Raw genomic sequence first — 12,626 nt, forward strand, 5'->3', positions numbered from 1 at the left:
TGCTGAAAAAAAAGAAGGGAAATTGTGCCTTCATGGTGAGCCAAGTGCCTGCATGAGTGCCCACGTGGCGAGCTGTGTGCCTATGTGGTGAGTCTAGTGCCCACAGAAGTGAATCATGCAGCAAGATGATGATGCAACAAAAGAGAGACAGGGGAGAGTCAAGGTGAAATGTAGCAGAGATCAGGAACTGAGGTGGCACAATTGACAGGAAATCTCTCTCCACATCAGAGGTCCCAGGATTGAACCCATTGAATCCTAGAGGAGAAAGACAAGAAGACAAAAAGAGAAACAGATACAGAAGATCACACAGCAAATGGACACAGACAACAAGAACAGCAGGGAGGAGGAAGAAAAAAAAAGAAATGATACGGAGATTAGCATGGCCCCTGTACAAGGATAACATGCAAATTCATGAAGCATTCCATATTTTAAAGAGAAAAGATTTTAAAAAGAGAAAACAAATGCATGCAACAGAGCAGGTATAGCTCAGTGGTTGAGTATGCACTTCACATGTATGAGGTCCCAGGTTCAATCTCCCATACCCCCCCACACACATATATATATTTCAAACACAATATATATGGCAAAGGCAGTGCTTAGAGAGAAATTTACAGCTATAAGCACTTAAATTAAAAAAGAAGAAAGATCTCACATCAGTAACCTAACTTTAGACTTGGAGGAATTTGAAAAGAAAGAGCAGACTAAACCCAACGTGAGCAAAAACAAGGAAACAAGAAAGAGTAGAGCAGAATTAAATGAAATGGAGAATTGAAAAACATTTGAGAGAATCAATGAAACCAAAAGTTGTTTCTTTATAAAGATTAATAAAATGATAATTCTCTGGCCAGGCTTAGCAAGGGAAAAAAGGGAAGACACAATTTACTAATTTAAGGAATGAAAGAGAGGTTATCATTCCTGATTCAATGAATATTAAAAGTAAATAAAGGGGGAAGCAGCTGTGGCTCAATCACTTGGGCTCCTGTCTACCATATGGGAGGCCCTGGTTTTGCATCCCAGGGCCTCCTTGTGAAAGCAGGCTCACCTGCATGCTGCAGAGAGCCACTGGCCTGGGCACCATGGAGTGCTGCCTGGCAAGCAAGCACCGCAGAGTGCTTCTTGGCCCGCGAACACCATGGAGAGCCAACTCAGCAAGGTGACGCAACAAAAAGGGAGACAAGCAGAAACATAGAAGAGCACACAGCGAAAGCACCCAGAGAGCAGACAGCTAGCAAGCTGCAGGGGGAGGGGAATAAATAAAAATAAAAATAAAGTAAATAAAGAAATATTATGAACATCATTAACCATTATGGAAATGCAAAACCATGATGATCTACTTCATAGGATTTCATATTATTTATAAATAATAATAGGATAGCTATTATTTATAAAACAGAAAATAGCAATTGTTGACAAGGATGTAGAGAAAGAGAAACCCTTGTGCAATGCTGATGGGAATGCAAAATGGTACAGCCATTGTGGAAACAGTTTGGGAGTCTTCATAAAGTTAAACAGAATTAATGACTCAACAGTGCCACTTACAGGTATATATCTAAAAAAATTGAATACAGGGACTTGAACAGATATTTGTACACAAATGTTCAAAGCAGTATCATTCACAATAGACAAAATGTGGAAGCAACCCAAATATTCATAAACAGATGACTGGATATATGAAATGTGGTATCTATACACAATAGAATATTATTCAGTCCTAAGAAGGAATGATGTTCTAATACAAACTACAACATGGAAACATGGATGAACCTTAAAGACACCATATTAAGTGAGAAAAGCCTGACACATAAAGACTAATAATGTATAAATTCATTTATATAAACATCTAGAATAAGAAAATTCATAAAGTAATTACAGAATCCACGGGTTGCGGGGAGTGGGGAAGTAGGGAGTTATTACTTAAGGGGTGAAGTTTCTGCACTTGAACTTTTGGTAATGGATGGTAGTGGTGGTAGCACAATATTGTGACTATAACTGAATTGCATACATGAAGTGGTTAAAATGGGAAATTTTATGTTGTATATGTATTACCACAATTTAAAAATACATATGTAGCATATGTGCCCATATTATGTGTGTGTGTGTGTGTGTGTGTATAACACAGATAATTCCATGGGGAATGTTACAAAAATATTAGCCATAGTTATCTCTGAGTTCTTGTATTTATTTCCTTATTTACTTAAATTTTCTAAATTTTCTACACTAAATATATCTGTATTTCATCAAACTTAAGACACCATAAATTATAAGATGAACCTAAGAAACAAAAAAGCACTGCCAATTGTTTTAAAATGCCTTCTCTTATCATATAGAATTTTTATTTTGTGGCTATTGAAAAAGCTCTTTAGACTTTGTCTTAGTTGTCAAAGGGTTGTCAATGCACAGTACCAGAAATGGGTTGGCTTTTATAATGGGAATTTTATTTAGGGCATTAGCAGAGAGCTTTCTCACCAAAGTCAGCTACTGGTGATTCTGGGGTCCTCCTTCATGGTGAAGATGGCCACTGATCTCTACTGAGGTCTCTGCCTTCACCTCCAGAATCTACCTATTTCCTGGAGCTCAACTGTGGGTGACTAGGCATATGGTTCATCTCTTCAGCTTTGAGCTGCACCATGGGCCCAGCCTTTTGGGGGCTTTGCTTCAACTTCAGCTGCTAGTGATCCTCAAGTCCTCTCTCACCTGGCCCAGTAAAAAATGGCAGCTTCCTTTCTCTGTCTCTCTGTATCTCCATTTATATAAAACACAGCAAGAGGGCAGAGACCCAACCTGAGTCACACCTCACTAAAAGCAATCTAATAAAGTGATCTAAAGTGAATCTAAAGCAATCAAAGCTGAGAAGTGGAGGCATCTTTGGGACATGGAGCTGCCCTGGATGGTGCTTCATTGGCAATCACCGGACATTGTAAATCCTCACAGGGCGCACTGGATGGAATGGGGGAGAGTATGGGCCATGATGTGGACCATTGACCATGAGGTGCAGAAGTGCCCAAAGATGTACTTACCAAATGCAATGGATGTGTCATGATGATGGGAATGAGTGTTGCTGGGGGAGGAGAGGGGTGGTGGGGGTGGTGGGGTTGAATGGGACCTCATATATATATTTTTTTAATGTAATATTATTACAAAGTCAATAAAAAAAAAATAAAGCACTCAAAGCATACCACACCCACAGGAATAGATTAGTTTTAGAACATAAATTTCTGGGATTCAAAAAAGAACTTCAAGCTGTCACAGAATTAATTAAGTCAATTGTTATTGTATATCTCTCCTGTATACACATAAAAGGGAAAGACAAATGAAATAAATTGGTTAATTCTTCACTTTCAGAATATCTGTGAGTTTTCACACAATTTTTACTTTTGTCACCAAGGGCATTGGTAGTGTGATATTTCTTGAGAGCCCCACTATCATCTCTGAGATTTTCTTCCAAGTCACTGACCCTCAGCCTCTTAAGTTTTGATATTGGTTCTTTCTTGATCTCATCAGAAGATATCAATGACAGCTTTCAAACAACAATCAGGATTTGTGTTACTTCTTTAAATGATATGTGGATTAAAGCCTTGAGGGGCTTCAGTTGAACCTGACCAGCCACACCACTAGGAATAACAGCTGTGTCCACACGCACATATAATGACAAATATATATAGCATGATTAACAACAACTGCAGGACGAGTTGAGAAAAATCATATCTTAATTTCAAATAAGCTCAATGTGAGAAAATGTGTGTCACAGGAAATCAACCTTATATACTACTGTCTTCATGACAAGAAAAGCAAGAAATGTTGATATCATAAACAACAGAAAAGGCAAATATTTTTAAAATCTATAGTATCCTAAAATACTAATATCCTTACACTATAAAGACCCTTATGGATTAATAAGAAAAATAAATTAACATCCCAGAAGAAAAATGTGGACTCAGAACAAAAAAAAGAAATTCACAAAAGAAGAAACACAACTGATCAATGAAAACACAAAAAGTTTAATAATAAAAAATACAAATAAAAATGCAGAAGGAGAGAGAAAATTTCCCCTATTAAATTGGAAATAAAACTATTTTTTAGTAAAACCTGGCTTTGGAGAAAAACCAGGAAGGGGGCACTTAAGTGCCATTCCCAGGACTGTGAACTAACATAACCATACCAGGCACTTTGGGAATAAATATAAAAAGCCTGAAAAATATCATACACAAAGACCAAATAATATCACTTCTGGGATTTTATTCTGAGGAAATAAGAATGAACAGAAAGATTTTTCTACCACAATTATGAACAGAGTTTAGGTGGCAAAGTGCACTACAAAATTATATGTACAGAACATTCCTGATTTGTTATATTGTTGTAGAATTTGAGAGAGGTTCAATTATTTGCATACAGAAAGGCCAGGACTCAGGAATGATTTTGAGAAGGAAAAATGGTTTATTGATGGCTGGCCAGACTCGGGAGCTTTCTGTTTCAAACCCAAGCCCCGAACAAGACTTTTATACAGAGAGGAAAGGCCAAATGGTCCTTTTGTTTCAGTTCTCAATAGGCTTGAATTAGCATATATCTTCCACATCCTAGGTAAGCTTTTAGCATGGACTTCATACATTCCAGATAAGCTTTTAGCACATTTAGTTTGCATTTTCTCTGAATATTTAAAGTTTATAGAGTTTGCATTGATAAACTGTTTCCTGGGACTGGAGTTGTTGCCATGGTTACCAAGGGCAGGCCTGCAGCCTCTCATCATCCCACACCCACAAGTCAGGACAGACAGCTTAGGTTAAGTTTATCTCCGAAAAGACAAAGAGCCTCCCACCCATAGCTCACATCAATATATGTAAGAAACAGAGATTAGTTTAGTTTTCACATAAAGGGAAAAAATATTAATTAATGTTACCTGGCAGCCTACTGCCACAGTCTCCCATTCCTGGATTGAGCAGGAGCAAAGGAAACCACCTTAAGCCAGTCCTATAGCCAGTAAAAAGGATTCACAAGAAAGAGCTAAGTCAATACCAATTCAGCACTAAATTCCATTCCTTATCTGGAAAAAGGAGCAGGTAAAAGCTAAAATGGTTGGAATGTGATGGGGGAAGCAGTTAATCAAAAATTTTGCATAGAAAAGTTAGAATTCTTGGATAGGATGTAACCTCTGAAGTATCCAATCTATGGAGAAACAGCGGCATGGCTTGTGTGCTAGGCTAGGCTTGTGTCATTTTTCTTTGTTCAGTGTGACAGCCACATTTTCTGGTTGTGTGCCCCTTCTTGCAAAATAAAGAATAAATTCTTCTCCACACTCAGGTGAGCCTTGTTTTCTTCCAAAAAAAAAAAAAAAAAGATTTCTTTCTTACATATAGAAAAACAAGACTGTGCAGAATAGATACCAAAATCTTAAAAATATCTCCAGGCCATGATACTGTGCATCTACTTCTGCCTGTTCATTTTCATCACAGTCCTTTGCTCACAGAAGTCATTTGAATCCCTTCTATTTAGATATCCTGATTTCATGTGTAAAACCCAGATTCAAAGAATACAATCTCAAATTTCGAAAGACCTGCAAGACTTTCCCAGTTTTCATTCAATCCACTTCTGCTTTCAGATTTCTATGACATTCACACACCATCTATTCAATTTTATCTTTAAATCAACTCAACTTTTTAAAATACACAGGTCTGACATGCTAGCTAATATTCACAACATTGAAATAAATACCTAAGAAAATGTAAAACCTCTGTCTCCATGCTACCTAAAATTATCTGACATTCCTCCTGTGGGAAACTATCATCAGGTCCAACGACTTATTCATTTCAGAAACCTTTCCTTACTGAGTCCTATTTACATAAGTATCAGCTGCAACAATGTGTCCTTCATTGGGAAGGTATGGAAATCCCTCCAACAGAGGTTTCTTCCTCTGAGACTTCAAAGAATGGAAAGGAATGCCCTACTCTGTGTCCTGATCCTCCTTTCCTATAAGGATGGAAACTGGGCCTTATTTATTTCTTTAAGTGACACTCATTGAATACATACTGTGTGCCAAGTGTAATTCTAAACACTTCACAAATGAACTCATAACCCTCATAACAACCCTCTGAGGAAAGTGTGGATTTACAGACAGATGTTAAGTTGGTTATCTCAAGCTGTGGAACCTTGTAGTAAACTTAATTAGATTGCTTTTCAAACCCACTTACCCATCTAGAGTTATACCTCCACACCCACTTGTTTTCCTCACATTAACTCTTTAGTTGCTTAAATGGTGTGTGCATTTGTCTTTCCTTATATAAATTGCAAAATCAACTGAGTTAATAATTTTGGCATTAATTTTCAAATTTGTGTTTTGAACAGCATACTGTTTATTATCTTTAAGATATTGTCCCGTATCTTTTTATTTTATTGCTGCTCCATTATATCTTTTAGTTCCATTTTCATTTTCTATTTCATGTTTGTATTATTCTTAGTTTATAAATGGAAAACAGGAAGAAAAATCTTAAGGTAATGGTTAATAGGAGACTCTGTACATAAAAAGAGTTTGGATTTGTTTCCATTTCTTTGCCCTATGGCTTTCCTAAGTAATTCTGCCAGGATTTAAATGTTGAATCATTTTAAAACTTTGGCCTCAATAATCCTAGGAATACTCATAAGATAAAATTTGCTCCTAAAGGAGAATACTATTGCCTTTTGACATGTAACATTTAGTTACTTTACAAAGATTAGTATGTCTCTGTTGCCAATAGTTATTGGATATTGGACAAGGCATACATGAAAATGGCATCAACAAGAGGAAGAAATAAGTAAAAGAATCCAATTAGGAAAGGTCCCTTGGTACAATGTCTTGTATCTAACTAACAACAACAACAACAAAAAACAATTAATAAAGAGTATAATGATAAGATGAGCTGGACCTGAATAATGCTTAAATATGTTCAGAAAAATAAAACATTTAAGAACACATATTGTGAATATTTTCTCTCAGGCTATGGGTTTCCTGATCATTTCCTTAATGTATATACTCTTCCTTTTTAGTTATTGCTTTTTGTGTCCTGTCTACAAAATATTTGCCAAAGTTTTTCTTTGGAAGCTTAATAGTTCAAGCTTTTATTTTTAGGTCTATGACTTATCTGAAATTAATTTGTGTGTATGGAACAAGATAGGGTCAAGGTTAACTTTTTCCATTTGAATATTCAGTTGATCCAGATTTATTGGTAAAGACCTTTTCCTCATTGAATTGACCTGGCATCCTAGGTAAAAATCAACTGATGGTAGATGTGTGGGTCTACTTCTGGACTCTATACTGAGTCACTGATCTATTTGTCTATCTTTATGCCAAGACCATGCTGTTTTGATTACTGTAAGCAATTCCATTCCTGGAAATTTATGAAAGAGAAATATAAGATGTATGTAAGAATGTCCATAGCGGCCTTAATCACAGTGACCAAAAACTGGTACAACCTAAATATCCATCAACAGGTGAATGGATGAACAAATTATTGTATATTCATACAAAATTTAAAAGTACAAACTATTATTCATACACAACATGGATGCATCTCAAAAAATACATTTAGTGATGTAAGACAGACACAAAATAGTACATACTAAAGGAGCAAGATAAAGAGGAGACATTGTTATGAGAAACTTTGAGTAACTCAGGCCATGACTGTTGCTAGTGCCCAACCCCCACTCTCAGGGAAGACATTTTCAGGTCTGTTGACTCAGCTTTTGGTCAGCGAATTTGGATTGTGGGTTTCCATGGTTTCCACCCATCTGAGTTGGGTGTGGCCTTGCCATTGTTTCCACCCTGGCTCCAGCAGAAAGCTATTCTGCCTTCTCAAACCCTCTCCTTACTGACCAGGAATGTCTGCAGCTAATGCAGAGAGGAGCAGTGAATTATCTCCTCCTTGGGTAAAGAGAGGGTACAGATGAGGGAAGAGAATGGCTTCTAATCCACAAGTTTAAAGTGAGAGGCTTGAATCTGAAAAGCCCACCTGGATAAGAACTCTCCTAAACATTGTCACAGCAGAGCCTACCCAGTAATGGTTATAGGAAACATTTCCACTTGGTTCAAGTGGAAAATTCTTCCAAAGAGTGCCATCTGCTATCAGGCCAGGGAAATGCACCCCAAAAAAGAAAAGACTTTTGGGTGCCTTTACTGTCCCCCTCCCCAATGCCCTTGAAAACTGGTCTGTACCCCATTAGAAGGTCCCTAGCCTTATTTGATCAGTTAAAAAGAGATATTATAAAGACCTAGAAAAAGTTCAATCAAGAATCCTAGGGAAACGGACTTTGGCCCAGTGGTTAGGGCATCCGTCTACCACATGGGAGGTCCGCAGTTCAAACCCCGGGCCTCCTTGACCCATGTGGAGCTGGCCCATGCACAGTGCTGATGCGCGCAAGGAGTGCCCTGCCACTCAGGGGTGTCCCCCGCGTAGGGGAGCCCCACGCGCAAGGAGTGCACCCAAAAGGAGAGCCGCCCAGTGCGAAGGAGGGAGCAGCCTGCCGAGGAATGGCGCCGCCCACACTTCCCGTGCCGCTGACGACAACAGAAGCAGACAAAGAAAAAAGACGCAGCAAAAAGACACAGAAAAAGCAGACAACCGGGGGAGGGGAGGGGAATTAAATAAATAAATAAAATAAATCTTTAAAAAAAAAAAAGAATCCTATAAGAGCTGTAAAACAAATCTCCAACAACAAAAATCCCAGGCAAGAGAGCGAAACTGACTATCACCGTAAACTCACTGTCATAATCAGGTGTCTAGACATCAGGAAAAAATTAGAAACTGGAATATATGGCCAGCTAAAGGAACAAATTAAAAATCCTTGCAAGACAGAAAATTTAAAACAACTAATCAATTATGTTCACATAAATCTCCTAAATCAATTCAAGGAATTAAAGGAAAATATGGTTAAAGAGATAAAGGCAATTAAGAAGACACTGAGTGCGAATAAAGGATTTGAAGCTTGCAAAGAAATGTAAATGATTTTATGGTAAAGACAGATTAAAAATACATTAGAGGCATAAAACATAAGATATGAAATGGTGGAAGAATGGATAAGCAAATTAGAAGACATGTGTTAGTCAGTCAAAGGTGTGCTGATACAAAATACCAGAAATCTGTTGGCATTTACAAAGGGTATTTATTTGGGGCAGAAACTTACAGTCACAAGGCCATAACATGTAAGTTACTTTCTTCACCAAAGTCTGTTGCCATGTGTTGGAGAAAGATGGCTGTGATGTCTGCAAGGGTTCTTCCTCTTAAAGATCAATGGTCTCAACTTCTTCCAATATCAGCTGTAGACTGGGATAGGTCTTGTCTCTCTCCCAGGGCTTGTTTCTCCCTGGGCTTAGCTGCTCTGCTTTCTCCACAAGGTCAGTTGAAGGCGATCAGGCTCTCTCTCTTCCCAGGGTCTCTGCTGTGTCTATGGAGCCATTTCTATTCCTCTGTGTTCTTCTCCTGTGTGTTTACTTCCTGGGGTTGCAGGATCCAAAACTCCAACCAACACCTTCTGCTGTGTAGTTTTCTCTGTGAGTCCCTGCCACCAAGGGGGTGAGGACCCAACATCCTACTGATGGGGCCCAAAGTCTTAATCATAATTTAATTAAGAGTAAAACCTCTGAATCCAATACAATCTAGTGTACTCAGAGAAACAGACCAATTTACAAACATAATGCAATATCTATTTTTGGAATTCATGAATAGTACCAAACTGCTACACTAGAGCATCTGAACTTGAAAAGGCAGAAGAATGGGCAGAGAAAAGATTAAGAAAAATTGAACAGAATCTCAGGGAATTAAATGACATGAAGTTCACAAACATATGCAGCACGGGTGTCCTGGAAGGATAAGAGAAGAAAAAGGGGACAGAAAGAATGTTTGAGGAAATAATGGCAAAAAAATTCCCACCCTTATGAAAGACATAAATATTAATATCCAAGAAGGACAACATACTCCAAGCAGAATAAATCCAAATAAACCTAAACAAAGACACATTCAGAAAGTCATATGAAACAGATAAGGAATTCTGAAAGCAAGGGAAAAGCAATTCATCACATACAAGGAATGCTCAATAAGACTAAGTGCAAATTTCTTATGAGAAACCATGGAGGTTAGAAAGTAGTGTTATATATATTTAAGACATTGAAAGAAAAAACTGCCAGAAAAGAATTCTTTATCCACCAAAACTGCCCTTAAAAATAAGGGTGAGTATAAAGTTTTCACAAATAAACAGAAAGTCAGAAAGTGCTTCACCAAGAAACAGACATTACAAAAATATTAAAGGTAGTGCTGCAGCCTGAAAGGAAAAAAACAGGAGAGCAAGGCATGAAAAAGAGTGTAGAAATGAAGATTATTAGTAAGGGTAAATAAAAGGATAAATAGATAATATTAAGATATGATATAGGAAAGCTAAAAGATAAAAAGGTCAAAGTAAGTAATGCCTTTGTAGTAATAACATTGACTGTCAATGGACTGAACTCCCCAATTAAAAGAAAAAGTTTGATGAATTATCTTATAATCTGTAACAAATGTTCCACAACAATATAATGCGTTGGTGGAAGGGTGTTATATGGGAATTTCCACATGTGCACATAATTGTTTTGTAAGTTCACAACTTCTCATCTATACATAGAGAGCCAGCCAGACAGACAAAGAACACTAATATAATAGATCCAAATGCACACCTGGAGGAACTGGAAAGAGAACAGCAAACTAATCCCAAAGCAAGCAGAAAGAAAGAAACTTTTAAAAGTTTAGAGCAGAAATAAATGAAATTGAGGACAAAAACACAATAGAGAAATCAACAAAACCAAAAGTTGATTCTTTGAGAAGATCAACAAAATTGACAAACCCTTAGCTAGACTAACAAAAAAAAGAGGGGGAACACAAATAAGTAAAATAAAAAATGAGAGGGGAGAACATTACTACTGATCCCACAGAAATTAGAAAGATCATAAGAAGATACTATGAACAACTTTATGACACCAAATTATATAACTTAGATGAAATGGACAACTTCCTAGAAACACTCAAACTACCCACACTGATGTGAGTAGAAATAGAAGACATCAAAAAAGCAGTCACAAGTAAAGAGATTGAATCAGTCAACAAAATTCTCCCAAAAAAGAAAATCTCAGGACAAGATGGCTCACAGGGAAATTCTACCAATCATTTCAAGAAGAGTTAAACCAATCCTCCTCAAACTGTTCCAAAAAAATTGAAGAGGAGGGAACACTATGTAACAAATTTTATGAAGTCAACACCACCCTAATACCAAAGCCAGATAAAGATACTGCAGGAGAGTAGTATTACAGACCAATCTCTCTAATGAATATAGAGGTCAAATTCCTCAACAAAATACTTGCAAATCAAATCCATCAAATCCATTAAATTAAAAGAATTATACACTATGATCAAGTAGGTTCTATCCTAGGTATGAAAGGATGGTCCAAAACAAGAAAGTCAATTTATGTAATACTCCACATAGACACTATCAAAGGAGAAAACTCACACGATCATCTCTATTGACCAAAAAAATGCATTGACGAAATCCAGCATCCTTTTTTGATAAAAACATTTCAAAAGATAGGAATAGAAGGACACTTTCTCAACATACTACAAGGCATGTAGGAAAAATCTTCAGTTAATATTTTACTCAATGATGAAAGGCTGAAAGCTTTCCCTCTGAGATATATAACAGGACAAGGGTGTCCAGAGTAACTGTTGTAGAATTTGAGAGAGGTTCAATTATTTGTGTATAGAGAGGCCAGGACTCAAGAATGATTTTGAGAAGGAAAAATGGTTTATTGACGGCCAGCCGGACTTTGGAGCTTTCTGTTTCAATCTCAAGCCTGGAACAAGATTTTTGAGTCCCTTTTATACTGAGAGGAAAGGCCAAATGGTCCTTTTGTTTCAGTTCTCAAAAGGCTTGAATTAGCATATATATCTTCCACATCTTAGGTAAGCTTTTAGCATGGACCTCAGGCATTCTAGGTAAGCTTTTAGCATATTTGGCTTGCATTTCCCCTGAATATTTAAAGTTTATAGACCTTGCATTGTTAAACTGTTTCCTGGGACTAGAGTCCTTGCCATGGGACTGCAGCCTTTTATCATCCCACACCCACAAGTCACAGATAGTTTAGGTTATTTCTGAAGAGACAAAGAGCCTTCCACCCATAGCCCACATCATTTCCCCCCTTTGCCAAAGTTTAACTTGTTAAGCTTTGGCATAATTATTGATGGAGGTATGAGGTGGATTCATCAATCTTTAGTGTAGCATTTAGGACTGTTTTTAGAAGTTTTTATTCTGGACAGCAGAATCCTGGGGCAGGGGCCCCCTGCAGACATCCTGGGACCACTGGCACTCACGTGGATTTCTAGTCAGGTTCCAGATCCATCTATTAATTTTGTTTTACTTTTAAAGAGTTTACACATTTAGTCTAAAAGGGATACTGAAGGGAGATGATTTCTTTTTTGTAACTGCTTCCTGCTGGCCATGGACTGTAGTTATTGCCTAATAAGGTGTAAACTTCTTATTTTATTTTAACTGGAGGAAGATGGATCCGGCATTCTGTATGAAGTTGGATGAAGTTTTCATATGGTTAATAAGATGTTCACTCTGAAAGAAACAAACTTAATTAA

The 12,626-nt window shown here is 37.3% G+C and overlaps 1 pseudogene; it reads left to right on the forward strand.

The window, feature by feature from the left end:
* Positions 1 to 347: 347 nt before the first annotated feature.
* On the forward strand, positions 348 to 431 carry LOC111760509 (U6 spliceosomal RNA; annotated as a pseudogene).
* Positions 432 to 12,626: the final 12,195 nt, after the last annotated feature.

Source organism: Dasypus novemcinctus, chromosome 23 (assembly GCF_030445035.2).
Source record: "Dasypus novemcinctus isolate mDasNov1 chromosome 23, mDasNov1.1.hap2, whole genome shotgun sequence".
Classification (NCBI taxonomy): Eukaryota; Metazoa; Chordata; class Mammalia; order Cingulata; family Dasypodidae; genus Dasypus; species Dasypus novemcinctus.